Here is a 20688-nt window from a genome sequence, read left to right as displayed (position 1 = left end):
ATTTTTCAAAATACTACATGAAATGTCTATTTACATCACTATTCCTTTGTTTGCCCTTGATCTTTTTATATCCCATGATTACTACTATATAGCAATGCTTGTTCTAATGTATGTCCTTTATAAAACATAAGCTTACAATTCAGGTTTATCAAAATAGCAAATCTTTGTTTAGGAAATGCATTATTTCTGAAACTTATGCAAACCCATAATATCGCTCTTTTCATTGGTGGATAGATCTCCAAGAGAGTAAGCACAGATGTAGAAGTGAAGATTTATGTACAACTTAGAAGACCTACTTACAGTCTACGAACAGTGCCCTTGGGAAGGGAATTGCTCTATACCTCCTAAGTTCAACATTGAGTTCATTTCATAAAGCAGCATGTATAAACCTTCAAGGCTTAATGAAATAATGGGCCCTTTGAGGAAGCCTACACTCATTTGTCACTCATAGTTCACTCAAACACTAGGAGGGTTGAAAATATTTCTGTCTCAGATTTAGATGCACTAAAAACCTGGTCTTCAGAATGAAGTTAATGAAACATCTGATTCACTCCGTTGGCTTTATCAAAATGCAGTTTCCTGGGTTCACTCCAGATCTAGTGAATAACGTGTCAGTGAGTGGGCCGCCTGGAGTCTGCATTTTGATTACGTTCCTCAGGTGCTTCATATGCCTTCTGAAGATAGAGAGGTGACACATACTTTTCACGTTTATGTGTCCTCCGACACATTTTAGCTTAAAAGTGTGAAAACCAGATGTGATTTGGATAAAAATGTTGGGAACTTGTACTATATATGGTATCTTGGGTATTTAGGAACTGGGGATTTACCTCTATAAAATGCCTGCATGGTGGATGCTTTATACATATCATTTAATATAATCCTAACCATAATCTGATGGGAATAGGTATCATTATATCAGTTTTATGGATAAGAGAACAAGCTCAAAGATGTTAAATAACCTTATCTGAGTTACACAGATAATAACTGGAAAATTTGAAAAAACAATTCATTATATCAAACTTTAAAGCTTTTTCTACTATATTAGGTTGCTGGCTTGGATGGAGCAGAGGAAGCAATACTTTTTTGAAACAAACTCATGCTAACCAATAAGCGCTTGCTCTATCAGTTAGTAGAACAAACTGGTAAGGAAGAAATTCTGACACCAACTTCATAGATGAGACACAGAGAGGTTAGGTACCTTGCTGATAAACTCATATTTATTCATCCATTTATGTACGTATATATTTATTTCCATATTAAAAGGCTACAGAGGACTGAATATGAGGTTGAACAAAGCATGCCTTGTCTCTGCCCTCATGGCGATTGTAGACTAGCTTAAGAGACAAATAGATAAATTGATCTATACCATAATTTGTGATAAATGCTGTCAGGACAAAAATAACAGGAGAAATCTAAGTTGGAACTCAAAGAAGGCTTATCCAGAGAAGTGACACTTGAGCTAAGACACAAAGTCTGAGTAAGATTCACAATGTAAAAAGTGAGAGGAAAAGCATTCTGGGCAGAGGGAATATCATGTGAAAAGTTTATGAGGTAGAAACAACTTGCACTTTCAGGAACTGGAAGGACAGTGTGGCCATCATGGAGGACAAGGAGTGAATGGTACTGATGCTGGAATCAGTAGCCATATGACTGAGGTCCCTGATGGCAAAATCAAAGATTCTTGGCAATGCTTCTATGTCAAAAGACAGAGAAAGAGATCCATTTTGCATATTAAAAGATCATTCTGGGTGTTCTGTAGATAGACCCGCTTTGTTGTGGTGTGGTTCAAATGAGAACAATGCATAAAATTAATTGAGAGTGGCAACAGAAATGTAGAAATGGAGAGTAATTGTAAAAATAAGTTTGGATTTAGAATCAGCAGGGCTTCATACTGATGGGGTGAAGACGTAATGACAAAGCTATGTAGAAAATGATTTCTAACTTTCTGTCTTAGAAACTGGATGAAGAGAGACTAGAGGGCCATATGCTGAGGAAAGGAACATTATAGAGGAAAAGGTTGAAATATGGAACTTGGGGCTTTGGTGCAAATATATACGGGTGGGCTTCCTGAGCACAAAGATCGTATTTTAATCCATGGCAATAATAGAGCTCACCTGAAGAGACCGCCTAGAATGAGAAACAAAGAAAGCCCAAGAGCTTAAGCAGGAAGGGAGCCAGGAAGTGAGACTGAGCAGGAGAAGCCAGAGACATACAGGAAATCAGAAGCGTCATGGTGTCATGGAAACCAAAGAAAGGGAATTTCAAGGATGGGATGGTCAGTCGTTGAGTGTTTCAGCAAGGGCCAACAAGGTGCGAAGGGAACAGTGTTCTCGATTTGATCAAACCCCAGGGACAGTTTCAGGCCTGTTCTACTTCTAAAAATCTTGGCAGTAAAAGTACATAGGGAATCAGGGTAATATTTGGAGATTTGGAGTTAGGGGAGCATACTTTTTAGAGCTCTATAGTAGAGCCTATTCAAATACTAATGGGAAGAGTACAAAAAGGAGGAAGATTAATGATCTGCCAAAAATAATAGGTAAAGGGAGGATAAACATTTTTGAGAAGATGAGAACAGGTGGAGGAACTTTGGCAGAAGAAAGGACACTTTTCCCATTCAAATGGAGGGAATAATAAAGGACGACAATGGTGGTAGCTAACACTGTTTTGCTATACACTACCATTTTTGATGAGTGGCAATGTATATGTACGTTGTGTTATATGTAAGTATGTGTTATATGTACGTATGTGTTATATGAATGTTATCTTAATATGTATTAATTTGATTAATATATTAACCTTCCTAATAACTTTCTAAGATTGGTATTCTTATCGCCACTTTATGTATGGGTGCAAGAAGTATAAGCGATTTGCCTAGGTCGCACAACTAGGGAGTGAAGAAATGGGATCTGACACAGAGCCTAAGCCAAGAACTGCAGACCTCTTGGTAGGAAAGTGAATTCCTTCTTATCTGAGTACTTCTACCTACGTGATGTACAAGGCGAAGGCATGGACTAAAGGGTGCAGGGATGGTAGTGGTGAAAGAGATAAAGGGAGATTTTAAAGTGTATGAAATAGTGGCTAGAGAACATGGGAAAGCATGCTTACAGGCGAAGGGTGAGATAGATGCTCATGTGGTGGTCGGTCCTCATTTGCGTTTTGTGAGAAGTAACTTACAGTGATACCAGTCAGCCTGGTTTTGTGACCTTCCATAAGGTATTCCATAAGATGCAATATGAATCCAGGTAAAAGAAAGTGGATAGTTGGGTTCACTCAGGGCCAGAGCATTTTGGGTTTTATTTTGTTTTGGCAAGGAAGTTGGAAGTCGACGATATTTGCGAAGGAGTAGCAAATCAAGATTGTACTCGCTTTGGAAGCACATACACTAAAACTGGAACGACACAGAGAAGACTAGCATGGCCCCTGCACAAATCAAGAGTGTAAACCTAAATCTATCTACATTTTATCCAGCCCCACTGCATTGCCACTAAGAATTATTGGATTACTCTGAGTGAGCAAAAAATTTAATAATGATGCATCAAACCATAATTCTGTAAGACTAAAACAAGAAGAAAAAATATTTAAAAAGAGGGAACTAAAATAGCTACCTAGCTAGTTACTCATAATATAATAATATGCTGTGATTGGGGAAGTACTAGAAAGTCTTCTAATTTACAACAGTATGTTTGAATGTACTTACACTTGGAGAATTTTCCAGGATTGCTAGTAATATTATGCCCCAAGCACATTGCTGAGATTTCCTGTATTTTTTCCAAAGCATTTAACTTTCGAAGTAAATTGCATTTTCCTATACATTTGCTATATTTTCCCTTAAATTCTTTGTTTTCTTCAAACTATTTCACATGTCTATTTCATCCTTGCTAATGGACACCAGCAAAGTTACAATTTCATGGACATTAATGTTGATTAAAATAGATTGTCTATCATTTATGTAGGAAAGACATGATACATAATTGCTCATAAAATTTAAGCAGCAATGGTGTGTAAATTGATTCCTTTAAGAGAAATGTGCAGTTTTAAGGTCACTATTTCATGCATGCATCATTCATTACCCATGGTGACACTATATTGCCTATTCAAAGTTATCTCAAAGCCAGAAACAAATAAAAAGCTAGGCCTAAGCTGGTGAGAAATGTGGTTTATTAGCATTTTTACAGATTCTTGCAAGTAAAGTTTCCCTAAATGGATCCACATGGGAATGGTTGTGAATAGATAATTTTCTCTACAAATCTTTCATTGTAGAATCAGGGATTATGAATTTCACAGCCACAGACAATGTTAAATTTATTTTATTCCAATCTCAGATACACATATTTATTTCTGAGTTTTATGCAAAATCAGCTACCATATATTATGTGCAAATGTTGGTTCATGCCTATATCTTAATTACAAAGTAGAATGAGAAATCAATTTGTAAAATTTTGGAAAGAGCCTACCTAGTATATACTAGAATTTACTCACATATCAAATTCACTATGATGAAAACCAGGACTTTTTAATAAAATTTACATGTGTCTATCAAAAGCAGTGGCTATAATTTGTAAACCTTAAAATATGTTGACAAGGTAAGTGCTATAAAAATTAAGATCTTCATGTCATTTGACTTTGACAAAGACTTATCAGAATGAGGGAAGGAGCTCAGTCAGTACTGGGATGGACAAAAGCAAGAAACTCTACAGCTGAAACCCAGAGAGACATAATGGGATACAACGTCCCTTCCAAGATGATTAGTGGAAGCCCAGCAAAGAAAGCAGAGCAAAAACCAACAATAAGGTGCCAGGAAACAAAAACAGTATGTGATAATTCCTGGAGGGGATCTAAGCCAGGATTCAGTAATTTTTTTACTTAATACATGGTACATGCCTACCAAATGCCAGGCAATCTTTTAGAGGCTTGAGGTAGAGGTCCACATGGACCTTACATCATAGTGAAGGGAAGAGATACTAAATATTAAACATAACAAATAAATAACTGTTGGAAAGTATTACACACTATGGGAAAAACAAAACAAAACAAAACAAACAAACAAACAAACAAAAAACCAAGGTGGGGCGAGAGGGATCAGAGCTGTGAAGTGTGGAATCAGGGTTACAATCAAGTAGGATGATTAGGACCCAGCTAAAAGAGAAGGTGATATCGAGGTGATATTGCCTCCTTTAAGGCAACACCCTGGGGGAGTGAAGGGATTAGCCATACAGATACTTGGTGGAAGAGAAAGCTCTCAGTGCAAAGGCTCCAAAGTGGGACAATGCCTGCCTCACTCATAGGAAAGGGTCAGTGTGTCCAGAGTAAAGTGCATCAAGGAGAGGAATCTGGACACGGGGTCAGAGAGGGACAGGCAGGGCTGTCTCTCTATGGCTATCTTCTTCCCTTTACTGTTTATGTCCCTGTGTGTCTCTTTTCCCCTAGTGTGAAAAGGAACGGCTTGCACTGGCTACATCACACAGTGAAGGGGAGGGGAAAGAAATAGAAGTCTGATTCTATGGGATAGGTAAGGTAGTAGGACTGTAGGTTAACAGTTACAGGTTCCCTGAGAGAGTGTGAAGAAAAGACAAGGTTGGACAGATTTGGATTAAATCCTGTCTCTATCACTAATGAACTCTCTGACCTAAAAAATATGACTTAACTTTCATGAATCTTGATCTCTTCAGTGATAAAATGAGCATCGTGGCACCATTTTCCTAAAACACCACTAGGATCAGCTAATGTATGTAAACTGTTAGGCACTGGGCGCAGTTATGAGGTAGGCCTTTGTGATGAGCTGTCTTCTTCTCTTGCCTATTTTGACTGCTTAGCACTCCTGTCACTGATTCCAGCTCAGACATTACTATCTTTTCTGGAAATAACTTTTGGATTTGAGTAAAAGAACTGGACTTCTTTTACTAACAAAAAGACTATTGAAACAGTTGTATAGAATAAGCCAGACACACAGAGATAATAAGAAAAAGTATTTAAAAGTTTTTCCCACTACACATTCAAACTTGTTCCATGGTAACTACCCCCCCCCCCAGTCCCCATTAAATAAATTCTAGACAAAATTCTAGGCTTTTTCTGGTCACTTTTATTACATTCCTGTATCACTTGGGTTAACTACAATGGAAAGGAAGGGCCTGGGGGTCTTGCCAATGTTTTCTTGCCTATGGTGCCCAACCCCCCCCCCCCCCCACTGCCCCACCTCCCTAACCATTTGGCTGCCTTTGATGGGCAGGAGAGGTGAGTGGCTGGTAAGTTCTTTCTCAGTGGAGATTGTTGTGAGTTGGCGTTGGTGTTCTCTGGGTCTGACAAGGGTTTAAAACAATTTTTCTCATGGGGTGATTTTGGAATGCCCCAGACACCCTGCAATACTGGCAATGTCCCTCTTGCAGATCCCTTGAAATGAATTACTTTAACTGTTTCAACTAGCCATTTATATGTTATGCCCAGCCCTGCAGCACCCAGTGGTATGGTCCCAACTGCTCTCCACCAGGGTTCCCTCCACTTCCATGTGCCCCTCTTGGACGAGATCTCAGACGGTTTCAGTTTTTGTTGCCTGCTCCAGAGGCCCACTTTTCATTCCAGATGAAGTGGTCATGTACCTTTGATCCCAATAAACTCTGGGAATGCAGGCCATCTTCAGTATCTTGCTCAGCTCTCAGAACAGTTAGAATGCTCAAGCTTTAGATTTTTCAGATTTGAGTCCAACACTAATGAGTACATTACTAGAGATCCAAGAGACACATGGTCTCTTGGAGCACTTTTTTTCTGGGCGTAGAAATAGATGTCAAACGCCTTCACTGTCCTGTAATGAGGGTAGGATGGAATTCACAGCCTGTAGATAACTTCCTCTAGACAAATCGAATATCCAGTGTTCTGGCTTCTATACTTTAAATCCAGACTGGAGTAAGTGAGGAACCTAGGGTCAAAAACCAGTGTTCCACCATCTCCTTTCTAGGTCCTGCATCTTGTTCCACTATCTTCTCAAGAAACAGCATAGTGTATTACAGAATAAAAAGTCCTAAGATAAAACATCTTTCCAACTATTCATGCCACAAATATAACCAAGTGTCAAAAAATATCTTAGCTCCAGGAAAGGCTGAGAGACTGCCCGATACAGTATCAAGTGGGAGAATTGCAAATGCATTGTTCCTGTCATATGTATTTAGCATTTGTTTCAAATACTAAAACTATACTGAATCCTCCTTATCAGCATAATTCATGCCCTTAAGAATAATATACATATGTATAATATTCCAGGTGATATAATTATTTACTTAAAGCATTGATTTTTTTTTATATGTTCCAGTGTTTAAGTGCTTGAGAATGAGTCTTTTCCCCACAAATTTCTTTTTTTTTTCTTCTGAACAAAGTTTTATGATGACAAGCAGTTTTCAGTTTCAATACTGAATGCAGGTCAACACAAAGAATTTCGGACCTCTCAAGACTTGCTAATGCCAATATTTTATTTTATTTTTTTGAGATGGTTGGATTTATAATTATTTTTTAGTATAATTTATTGTCAAATGGGTTTCCATACAACAACCCAGTGCCCATCCCAACAAGTGCCCTCCTCAATGCCCATCACCCACTTTTCCCTCTTCCCCACCCCCCATTAACCCTCAATTTGTTCTCAGTATTTAAGAGTCTCTTAAGGTTTGCCTCCCTCCCTCTCTGTAACTTTTTTTTTCCCCTTCCCCTCCCCCATGGTCTTCTGTTAAGTTTCTCAAGATCCACATATGAGTGAAAACATATGGTATCTGTCTTTTTCTGACTGACTTATTTCACTTAGCATAATACTCTCCAGTTCCATCCACAAGCTGCAAATGGCCAGATTTCACTCCCCACAACTTTCAATGTTCTTAGATTCAAAAGAATATTTTCTCTTCAAAATAATTACCAACATAAGCAACCTTTCCTCTACTGAGGACATATTTCATCTATTTTTTGAATGACTAAAACCATGTGGATCCAAATTGAATAAGTGATTTGGGATCAAATGATTTGTGACTACGTGATGATCAAGCTGGAAAATAACATTTGGGGGAGTGGGAATTAAAGATATGACACTAAGGTGATGTGACTGGGTTCTCATGTATACCAAAAAGGTTCTAAAAAGAGGCATTACAAATAGTAATAAGGAAAAGAATAGCATCATTGAGGGAGAAACATTGCCTTTTAAGATAACTGCTTGGTAGAACATAGCACTAATGTAGAAAGAAATTTCTGATAAGATTAATATTATTTATCTTCTAGTTCATATGTAATAAAGAAAAGCTAAAACAGAGACACTTGAATGTTCCTGGCATTGAAGATTTTTTACTTATGGTATTCTCATCTTGATTTTCAATTTGTGCATTTGATTTTACAAAGAAATCCAAATGTGATTCAATTCCTCAGAATTCACATGCTATTTCTTGCTCTCATTTATGATACTCAAAAGACATGTAATAATTAGATGAAAATTCAGAATATTCAGAAAGTCAGAATTATTTTCTACCCTCCTCCTTTTCTTACAATCTTAAATATATATGTTACTTAGATTAAGCCTACTAGAATATTTTGTGAACATTAAATCCAGAGATAAAGATGAGTGATATTTTTGTTACATGTTAAATATCTACAGTAGACACTCTCTTTTAAAGAGTGAGAAATTGGGGCACCTGGGTGGCTCAGTCGGTTAAGTGTACGACTTCGGCTCAGGTCACGATCTCACAGTCCCTGAGTTCGAGCCCCGCATCTGGCTCTGTGCTGACAGCTCAGAGCCTGGAGCCTGTTTCAGATTCTGTGTCTCCCTCTCTGTCTGACCTTCCCCCATTCATGCTCTGTCTCTCTCTGTCTCAAAAATAAATAAACGTTAAAAAAATAATAATAAAAATAAAGAGTGGGAAATTAATTAGTTTGCTTTTAGACAACATTACCAATGTTTTCTTTGTTTTCCCCCAAATGAACAGCAGTGTAATATAAGTTAGATGCAACCAATGTGGTGTTACTTAAAAATACTCACTACTGTTAGCAATGAATACTTCCTAGAAACCAGCCTGTTTATGAAAAGTGTGCTCAAGAAAAACAAGTTAAGTTTTCAACTATTTCAATTGACATGGGCTCTAGTAAATAAACATAAAAGAAATTAAGTATCTTTAGCAGCAAATACAAAAAATTTACCCATTCCTACTATAAAATGGCTATATTTCAGGTTTATCAGACTGAATTTAATTAGTTTGCTTTATGGTCTACATGTTAGAAATTAAATGACTTCCCCTCTGTGAATGTATTTTCCACATAATTTCTAATATTTGAAATATATTACACAAGTTAGTTGAATCTATGACTTCTTATCATAAATTTATGACTAGATTGCTTTAAAATTAATTGACATTGGGAGGAAAAAAATATCCAGGAAGACTGTAATAAAATAAGACACAAATAAGCTTCTCAAAAAGAGCTATTTGATGTTTGTTCATTGTGCATGAAAGAGGGGTAATGGAATTCTCTGAAACTTTTTTTTTTCTCTCTCTCCCTCCAGGGACTTCTAAAATAGAGAAAATATTTAAAAAGACATTTACTTAAAACAATTTTTACATTGAAAATCTATGAGTCGTCAACATCCATTTCATCCCAGATTATTTTTCTCTCAGCCAGTCATGGTAGTTCCTTTTTTTTATTCCAGCCAACAATTAGTTCAGAAATGGGTGTGTGACCCAAATATTGCAGATTAAAAGTAAGGCTAACTGAGCATTCTGGGAAAAGTTTTCTCTCCCTTAATGGAAGCAGTAAGAAGAAATAGTTTACAATTTTCCTCTAGAATATATATCAAAAATGCTGTAACCATCTTTCTACCGTACTGAATATGAAGCCAGATTCACCAAGATTCACAGATCAGATCAAGGAAAGTGGAGGCATAGGTGCCATCTCAAATACCAACTCGGGAGGACATACCCTACATCAGACTTCCAATTAAACATAATATTGTACTCATTTGTTTATGTGCTTATTGTCTCCAGCCCCCCGAAACATAAACTCTATGAAGCAAAAACATTGTTTTGTTCATAGTTGTATCTCTGATGCTTAGATCAGTGGCTGGTGCATGGTAGGTACCGATATGTGCCAAATGAATAAGGAAAACACAAATTTTATGTGTGTGTGTGTGTGTGTGTGTGTAATTACACATACATTTTTGCATGGTTATGTGTGTGTATGTACACATGTATTTATGTGGGAATATATTACACACATATAACTTCTATCTGCTTCCACTAAAGACACCCTAATGAACAAAGAGCACATCTAGTGCCCAGAACTTGGCTCCTATTAACAGTCCTCTTTAAAAGAACTAGGGCTCCTTGAGAAATAACAGATTGTAGGGCTGGGACAGAGAAGGAATAAGATGAACTGGAAATCAATTGTTACATATGAAAAAAACTGTCTAAAAATATGATAGGATTATGTCACAGAACATAAGAATCCAAAATGTCTTCAACTGGTCAAATCTGAGATACTCTGGGCACTGAAATAAGTCAAGAATACAAGTAATTATAAATTATTGAAGAAAATGGCAATACATACACCCATATGGGTATTAACTAGATAAATAATGAACAAATAAATAGAGAAGTGTCACCTGAAAATCTGGAGGAAGTGCTCGAGTTGGAAAACCATTATTTTAAAACCATCATAGTTTGGATTGTTTCATCCAAGATATATCAGTGGCTGCTAAACCTACATGCGGAGGGGATTAGATGAAGAGTGGGATCTGTGTATGATCTTTCAGTGTCTCTCAACAGATTGTTTATCATTACAGGGAAAAATAGTAACTATGAAGTGCAAAAATTGGATCATATCTTGAACAGGTGATCAAAATTAATAGCACCCAGGGCTTCCAGATTTGATACTGTGGAAAGGATATAACATCACTTTTATAGTTTTCCAGGTCAAAATGCTTTACCTAAGTCTAATCATGAGGAAACATTAGACAAAGTTAGAGCATCCTATTACCAAGATAAAGGGAGTGTTCTTTAAAAATGTGAACATCACAAAAGACAAAGATTGAGGAATTGTGTAGATTGAAAGACCTGTCAATTAAATGCAATACATTATATTGGACTAAAGCTGGCACTGGAGAATAAAAAACATTAGAACTGACATTATTGGAATAAAATATTGTATCAATAGTAAATGACTAAAGCTGATAATTCTACTATGGTTATGAGAATATCTTTATTCTGTGGAAATATATTGATTTAGGGCCACGATGTATGCAACTTTCTCTAAAAGGTTTAAACAAAAACAGATTGTATGAAAAAAAAGCAAATGATAAAACAAATGGGGCAATATATTAATAATAGGTAAATTTGGGGAAATTGTAAAAAGTTGTTTTGTATACTATTTTTGTAACTTTTCTGTTCCAAAATAAAGTGGTTTTGAGGAACTCTTGTGTAATGTGGTAAAGTTTGACCTTCTTTAAAAATTTTTAGAACATCATTCCATGAGAATAGTAAAATAAGTAAGATCTTTCCGAGATGATATCAAAAGATAAGGGGATATTCACGAAGAGAAAGAACTTTATTTAAGCTGAAATCAGAAAACCTTTACAAAAAGTAGAACAAGGTTGATTTGGCATTCTTATAACTAATATTTGCATGGGGGAAATGGAGATCTTTGAAAAAGATTTTTTCCTTTGCATATGAGAGATTAATAGAGAGCCGTTAAAGCAAGACTGAGAAAGCCTTCAAATTGAACCTGGAACAGTGATGAGATGAGACAATCTCTTCTTTCTCTTACAACCAGGCTGTAATAACAACAGAGTTTGTTTTAATTTATTTAATTTATTTTATTTTGTCATTATTATTTTCTTTAAGTAAAAGAGGTGAGAAAAAAAACCAAAAGAAATGTAAATGCATTTTGGAAGATAGAAAAGTAGATGACTCAGCTAAAGTTAGAAGTTAAACCTTTATATCCATAAGATCCTAACAAGAGAAGAACTGAAAGTCCTGTGAAATCCCTGGAGAAACCTGACAGGTTTGACAGTTGGAAAGCAGGAATAACGTCTGAAATGAAAAGAAGGGGGAGGAATTCTCTCTTCAGATGGTTTTCCTGATACACTCTGTGATGATTAATTTTATGTACCAACTTGGCTACATTCCCATGCCCAGGTGTTTTGGTTAAGCACCAGAATAGTTGTGGTCATGAAGGAATCGGTAAACATGATTAATATTTTAATCGCTAGCCTTTGGGTAAAGCACATCGCTCTCCAAAATGTGGGTGGGCCTCATCCAATCAGTTGAAGGCCTTAGGAGAATAGAGTGAGGGTTTTTTTTCTGCTTCCAAATGGCCTGTAGACTCAAAATACAACATCAAATCCTGACTGAATTTCCAGCCTGCAAACCTGCTGGCCTGCTCAGTGAATTTCAGACTAACCAGCCCTGAGAATCACATGACTCATTCCCTCAATTAATTTATATACATACATTTTTATATTCATATATATGGACACATACATACATATATACATCACACACACACATACACTGCATATATGCATTATTGGTTCTGTTCTATGAAGTATCCTAATACACCTTCTATACAAAAGTAGAGACAAGACTATTTAGGTACAGAAACAGGATGATGTGAGGTAAGTTACTGAGAACAGGGAAGATAGTCAAGGTAATCACTCAGGACAAAGAGATGGAAAATAGTTCAAAGGTGATAAGAAAATGAGTATTCTGATCTAGGAGATCCAATATCTAAGAATAGGCCCAAGTCCAATAAAAAGAACAGGAAAAACAGAACAGACAAAAGTATCAAAGAAATGTATCAAGGAAAGTCCAGCATTAGTCAAATTGAAAGGGCATCTTGATGGTCCCAGGAACATGAACGAAGAGATGTCCACAAAGTCACATCACCAAGAAAAATACAGGGATAAAGAGAAGTGACTAACAGCTTCCAAAGCATAGGACAGATCAAGCAGCAAAATATAGGATTCAGGATGTCATCAAGAGTTGTTTTTTTAAGTTTATTTATTTACTTTGAGAGAGATATGGAGAGAGTGCAAGTGGGCAAGGGGCAGAGAGAGAGAGAGAGAGAGAATCCCAAGCAGGCTCTACTCTGTCAGTGCAAAGCCTGACAGGGGCTTGATCTCAAAAACCATGAGATCATGATCTGAGCTGAAATCAAGAGTCAGATGTTTAATTTACTGAGCCATCCAGGTGACCGAGGATATCATCAGACTTTTAATCACCACCACTAAATATTATAAATAAAAGCCTTCAAACTGCTAATTTTTTTTTATCTAGAATTCCATATCCAGACAAAACGTCAATCATATATAAGGGTAAAATAAAAATATTTTTAGATATTCAAGAAAAACAACATCCATCACAATCACCCAAGCATCTTTTCTGAGGAAGCCATTAGAGGATGTTTTCATTTGGCAAAATGAGGCTTTAAAAAAAAAAGTAGGGCATGGGGTCCAGAAAGAAGGATCCAAGAGAGGGAATCAGACAAAGGAAGTTTTTTGAAAGCAGCTGGTCACTCAGCCTGGGAGCAACCTCTGCAAATCTGAGCAGAAAGCAGGAAAGCAGGGAGGTCTCCAGGAGGTAAGCACCGCTGATAGATGATTTGATAAGTCTGAATGTTTGTAGAAAATTATTGATAGATATTCGACAAGTTTACTGCAGCATAAAATGATTCTAACGATTACATAGAACACTAAGCCAATGAGAAAATGAAGTGATTAACTACAGAAGAAACAAAGAAGTTGAACAAGAAAGGAGATATAAGGAGTAAGCAGATTAAATATTGTCTTTAATAATGTAAACTCTGACAATCCTATCAAAATAATAGGAGCATTCTTCACAGAGCTAGAACGAACAATCCTAAAATTTGTATGGAACCACAAAAGACACCAACTAGCCAAAGTAATCCTGAAAAAGAAAACAAAGCGGTAGGCATCACAACCCCAGACTTTAGCCTCTACTACAAAGCTGTAATCATCAAGACAGTATGGTACTGGCACAGGAACAGACACTCAGATCAATGGAACAGAATAGAGAACCCAGAAATGGACCCACAAACATATGGCCAACTAACCTTTGACAAAGCAGGAAAAAGTATTCAGTAGAAAACAGGCAGTCTCTTCAGCAAGTGATGTTGGGAAAATTGGACAGCAACATGCAGAAGAATGAACCTGGACCACTTTTTTACACCATGCACAAAAATAAACTCAAAATGGATGAAAGACCTAAACATAAGAAAGGAAGCCATCAAAATCCTACAGGAGGAAAGAGGCAACAACCTTGTTGGCCTTGGCCACAGCAAATTCTTATTTGACATGTGTCTGAAGGCAAGGGAAACAAAAGCAAAAATGAACTGTCGGGACCTCATCAAGATAATGAAGCACAGCAAAGGAAACAATAAGCAAAACTAAAAGACAACCGACAGAATGGGAGAAGATATTTGCAAATAACATATCAGATAAAGGGTTAGTATCCAAAATCTATAAAAAACTCATCAAACTCAACACCCAAAAAACAATAATCCAGTGAAGAAATGGTCAAAAGACATGGATAGACACTTCTCCAAAGAAGACATTCAGATGGCAGACAGACACATGAAAAATGCTGAACTTCACTCATCATCAGGAAATACAAATCAAAGCCACAATGAGATACCACCTCACACTTGTCAGAATGGCTAAAATGAACAACTCAGGCAACAACAGATGTTGGTGAAGATGTGGAGAAAGAGGAACACTTTTGCACTGCTGGTGGGAATGCAAACTGGTACAGCCACTCTGGAAAACAGTATGGAGGTTCCTCAAAAAATTAAAAATAGAGCTACCCTATGACCCAGCAATTGCACTACTAGGTATTTATCTAAAGGATACAGTAGTGCTGATTTGAAGGGGCACATGCACCCCCATGTTTATAGCAGCACTATCAACAATAGCCAAGTATGGAAAGAGCCCAAATGTCCATTAACGGAGGAATGGATAAAGAAGATATGGTATATGTATACAATGGAATATTACTTAGCGATCAAAAAAAATGAAATCTTGTCATTTGTAACAATGTGGATGGAACTAGAGTGTATTATGCTAAGCAAGATAAGTCAGTCAAGGCAAATATCATATGATTTCACTTATATGTGGAATTTAAGAAACAAAACAGATTAATATAAGGAAGGGAAGCAAAAATAACATAAAAACAGAGAGGGAGACAAACCATAGAGACTCTTAAATACAGAGAACAAACTGAAGGTTGCCAGAGGGGTGTTGTGTGGGGGGATGGGCCAAATAGGCAATGGGCATTGAGGAGGGCACTTGTTGGGGTGAGCACTGGGTGTTATATGTAAGTGATGAATCACTAAATTCTATTCCTGAAAAAAAAATAAAAACAAATAAAAAGGAAAAAAATAATGTAAACTCTGACTATTGCTTTAACAACAACAACAAAAACCCCAAACAAACAAAAATCCCACACCCTAAGTAATACAAATATTCTGAGGTAATGGGGAAAGTGAAGTTGGAGGAGAAGTATAGTAGAGAACTATCTTCTCAATCAGTAGAAGAGGAAGGTAATAGACAATGAGAAAAATTATAAACAAGAAATAGTATAAATATTTTATTAAGATAAATGGATACAAGTACTAAAAGAAATAGCTAAAAGATTTGAAGGTGGTTGCCCCTGGGTAATAATACAGGTAAGTAGAAAGGAATAGTCCCAAAGTCCATTTTTAATATCAATATTATATTACTATTAGTGTTTTAAACATATTAATAATCTTTGATTTTTAAACTTGAGTAGACCCACTATTTTCATTTAAAATTAATTTTTAAGAACAAGGATATACATCTCATGCATCTATAACCAGGAAAATTATTTCAATTATTATTTATAGAGGATGATAAAAATTTCAATATGGTTTGCCCTTTATAAAGCATTTGGATCCTTGAAATTGTAAATATGTGTAAAATGAAGGACAATTAAGGATTTAAGTATTGTGAAGGTAGCATCAGGTAAAAAGCACTTCCTCTTGTGATTTTGAATTTGTGATCTAGCTGTGATCAGAACATCTGTGCACACACTAGCTGAATTTAAGGCAATCTGCTCTGGTATTTATGAACTGAATATTCTCTCCTTTCTACACTTTTGGACAGAAATTTGAGTAAGTGGGCACAATATTTTAAACGTTATCATATGAACAATAGCAAAGGACTGAATGAATGTATGACACAGACTGTCAGCTTATGCCAGTGTCCTTTTTCCTCTTTCTGTTAGTGATAAGAATTCCGATTTGGTCTGTTTCCTGGAGGAGGGGGGATGCCGTAAACTTCACTCTCCCTTGAGCTTGTACAGATTTCCCTTGCCCTTTTATTTATCCTGCTACTTGGAATAGGGAGGGAGGGAAATACTGTACGATGCCTGAAGTTCACGCATCCCTCTTGGACCGAGAAGATGAGGGCCATTTCAAGGATGGAATAACAAAAACTAGAAGTGTACAACATGGGGCCACTATACCAGTCAGGGGCTTCTTATAGGTGGGAGAAAAATACAATTATGTTTTACTTAAGCTGGGTTTCTCAGTCTTACCTCACATATAGTATGAAATAGTTTTCCTTTCTCCTAAGCTTTAAAGTACTTAAATTTTAATGTAGAAATAAAATAGAAACCGAGTAGCTTTATAATAATAGAGTGTGTAGGACTTATAACTTGTATTTCCCCCTAAATAAACTACAGCTAAGCTTCTGATAAAACAAACTATGAGTAAAAGTTCGGTTTTAGCATGACTTAAGAGGCAGTGGTATTCTTGTAAGGTGTCAATAAACAGGATGATAAAGAAGCAGATTGATGGCGATAGGAATTATATCTGTTAGAAGAATTACTGCCTGAGGTTAATAATTACTTACGAAGTAGGAAAATGAAACTAGCTATACACAGGAATACATTTAACTAAAATCCAGCAGAATCAGTTAATAGGTTTATTGAGAATATTGCTGCTGTCAACTTCTATTGGCATGGCAGGCCAAATAACAAAATTAAGACTACTGTCCTAATGGGAAGCACAGATGGAACTTCTAGTTTATTAAAATCTCATCTTAAAAGAAGTGGCTGTTTTATTAAAAGCTCAATCGATTTCTGTTCATGTTTCTTATCCACTGTATTTCCTGAGTGACCAATACCGAGAGCATGCATAGTGGTTTTATAAAAGGTCATGACTGGTAGGATCATTATTTGTGCCCATGATTTAAAAAAAAAATAGCAGCTTTATTGAGATACACTATACATACCTTACGTACTATAAAATTAATTCTTTTAGTTGAAGAGTGAAATACAGTGGGGTTTTTTGGTTGTGTTATCATCACTACTATTTAATTTGGGGACATTTTCATCACGTCAAACTATTAACTAAATAACAACTATTAACAACTATTAACCATTTCATTACTTTGAAAAGATACCCATTAGCAGTCAATCCTCCTATCCTTGTCCCTGGGAACCAATAAACTACTTTCTGTGGGTGTGAATACTCGTGTCCGAATTACTTTAAGTAGGATACTTTTTTAAGATTCATCCATGTCATGGCATGTCTCAGTACCTTATTGCTTTTTATAACTGGATAGTATTACATGGTATGGATATGCTGCTTTTTGTATTTCTAGTCAGGTCAAGGACAACTGGGGTTGATGACACCTTTCAACTATTATGAATAATGCTGCTCAGAACATCTGTGCTCACACTTGTGTGTGAACCTGTGTATTCAGTTCTCCTGAGTGTATACTTACGAGTGGGATTACTAGGTTACAAGGTAATTCTATGTTTAATACGTTAAGTCAAATTGTTTCCCACAGTGGCTGCATCATTGTAAATCTCACCAGTAATGTATGAGGGTTCCAACTTCTCTACATCCATGCCAACACTTGAAATTGTGTGTCTTTTTTTTTTTATTACAGTAATCCTAGTGAGTATGAAGTGAAATCTCACTGTAGTTGCAATCTGCATTTCCTTAACAGTAATGATATTGAGCATCTTTTAATGTGTATATCGGGCATCTGTGTATCTTCTGGGGAGAAATATCTATTCAAATCCTTCGCCCATTTTAATTGGGTTGTTTGTTATTGTAGTGTTCTTCATATATTCTAGATATAAGACCCTTTCAGATGTGTTGAAAATATGTTCTTCCATTCTCTGTACTATCTTTTCATCTTCTTTCTTTTCTTTTTGAAGTGAAAAGTAAATATTTTAATCATGACAAAAACAGTCCCAGATCACAATTGTATGTAACTAGAAATTAATAACTAAAAGAGAAAGAGAACAAACAAAAACCATTTTAACATCTAGGAAATAAATATAAGTACTGACAATAATAACCCAGGAGTCAAAATAAGAAGTTAGAAATGAAATTGCACAGCATTTAGAAAGCTCAAATGAAATGTATTTTGGCCACACAAAAGTTGATTAAAATATTTACAAATCAAAACTTCATAGCCAGAAGTTTTATTAACAAATTCAAATAACTGCAGTATTTGCCAAATAACATTTTTATTTTTATTTTTATTCTTTGAGAGATCAGATACATTTTTATGTAAACATCTAAGTTTATGATATTAAGTTGAATCTTTGGACAAACCAGACATTCTTAATACTTTTTGTTGTTACAAGTCAATGAATTAATGTCTGCATTCTTTTGATGTAATCAATATGGGAATTAAAAACATACATTTATTTTTTAAAATAATAGTTTTCTCATAAAACCATTAGTTACACTAAACTTTCAAAATTCTTTTTTTTAATTCTTTTAATGTTTATTTATTTTTGAGAGAGAGAGTGAAAGAGAGAGCATGTGTGGAGGAAGGGCAGAGAGAGAGGGGGACACAAAATCCAAAGCAGGCTTCAGGCTCTGAACTGTCAGCACAGAGTCCCATGAGGGGCTTGAACTCACAAACTAGGAGATTCTGACCTAAGCCGAAGTTGGATGCTCAAATGACTGAGCCACCTAAGCACTCCCAACGTTCAAAATTCTAATACTGATTTATGAATTAGATAAACTGCATGTCTTTTCATTTTCTTTGTAATGTCCTTTGAAGCACAAAAAAATTTTAATTATGATAAAATCTAAATTTAACACAGAATCTGAAGCAGGCTCCAGGCTCTGAGCTGTCAGCACAGTGCCCCATGAGGGGCTTGAACCCACAGACCGTGAGAATATGACCGAGCTAAAATTGGACACTTAACTGACTGAGCCACCCAAGTGTCCCTTGATTTCCTCTTCATTTCTGAAGGATGTTTTCAAGGGCATGGGATTCTGGGTTGATAGTTCTTTTCTCTCAAAACTTCTGGCCTTCATGATTTCTGATAAGAGTTCTGCTGTCATCCTAATTATTTATTCTCTGTAAGTAAGGTGTCATTTTTCACTGGCTGCTTTAAAATTTATTTATCTTTATATTTTTAGGTTAATAAGCTGTGTCTTAGCATGTAGTTGTTTAAGTTTATCCTGTTTGGGGTTGCTCAGCATCTTGAGGCTATCTGTTTATGATTTTTGGGGGGTCAAATTTGGGAAATTTCCAGCCATTACCTCTGAGTACTTTTTCAACTCTGCCTTCCTTATCCTCTACTTCCAGAACTCCAATGATACGAATAAAGACCTTTTGGTATAGTCCTACATGTCCCTGAAGCTCTGTTAAGTATTTTTTATGTCTCCCCCCCCCCTTTTTCAGACTGGGGTAATTTCTGTTGTTCCCTCTCTAGTTCCTGATTTTTTCCTCTGCCCTCCATTCTGCCAACAAGTATATCATTTTTTTAAAATTATTGTTATTGTACTTTTCTTTCATAAAATACTCATTTGGTTCTTTCTTTATATCTTATTTTCCTTTTCTGAGACTTTCTTTTTTTTAAATTGATTTTATTTTATTTTAGAGAGTGAAGGCAGGAGTGGGGAGAAGGGCAGGGAGGGAGGGAGAGAGAGAGAAAGAGAGAGAGAGAGAGATGCAAGCGAGGGAGGGGCAGAGAGAGAGGGAGAGAGAGAATCCCAAGCAGGCTCCATGATCAGCATGGAGCACAATGTGGGGCTCAGTGCGCCGACCCTGGGATCATGACCTGAGCTGAAATCAAGATTAGGATGCAGAGCTGACCTAGGCACCAAGGTGCCCTGAGACTTTCTATTCTTTTCTTGAGACTTTATTTTGATTTTTAATTAAAAAAGATGTTTTTTAATCTTTATTTGAAAGAGAGAGAGCAAGCAGGGGAGGAACAAAGAGAGAGGAAGATACAGAATGTGAATCAGGCTGCAGGTTCTGAGCTGTCAGCACTGAGCCCGACATGGGGCTTGAACCCACGAACCATGAGTTCATGACCTGAGCTGAAGTTGGATGCTTAACCAACTGAGCCATCCAGGTGCCTCTCTTTTCTTGAGACTTTCTAACTTTTCATTTGTTTAAAGCATGTTTGTAATTGTTTACTGAAGTATTTATAGCATGGCTGCTTTAAAATCCTTGTGAGATGATTTTAACATCTCTTTTCTTTCTTAGTTTTGGCATCTGTTGTCTTTTTTCATTCAGTTTGAGATCTTCCTGGTTCTTGATCATGAGCACTTTTAAAATAAATGAGGATATTTTCATAATATGTTATGAGACTCTGGATCTTATTTAAATCTTCTGTTTTAGCTGCCTTTCTATGACACAAATCCTTCTGGGAAACAGGA

The 20688-nt window shown here is 36.3% G+C and overlaps 1 non-coding gene across 1 annotated transcript; it reads left to right on the top strand.

The window, feature by feature from the left end:
- Nucleotides 1-3358: 3358 nt before the first annotated feature.
- LOC113602959 (U6 spliceosomal RNA) lies at nt 3359-3463 on the top strand. Its single transcript, XR_003424471.1, has one exon. It is a non-coding gene; the product is annotated as a U6 spliceosomal RNA (small nuclear RNA).
- The last annotated feature ends 17225 nt before the right edge of the window (nt 3464-20688 follow it).

This window comes from Acinonyx jubatus, chromosome B4, assembly GCF_027475565.1.
Source record: "Acinonyx jubatus isolate Ajub_Pintada_27869175 chromosome B4, VMU_Ajub_asm_v1.0, whole genome shotgun sequence".
Lineage (NCBI taxonomy): Eukaryota > Metazoa > Chordata > Mammalia > Carnivora > Felidae > Acinonyx > Acinonyx jubatus.
The sequence above is the reverse complement of the archived record's forward strand: the minus strand, read 5'-3'. Positions and strand labels throughout refer to the sequence as shown.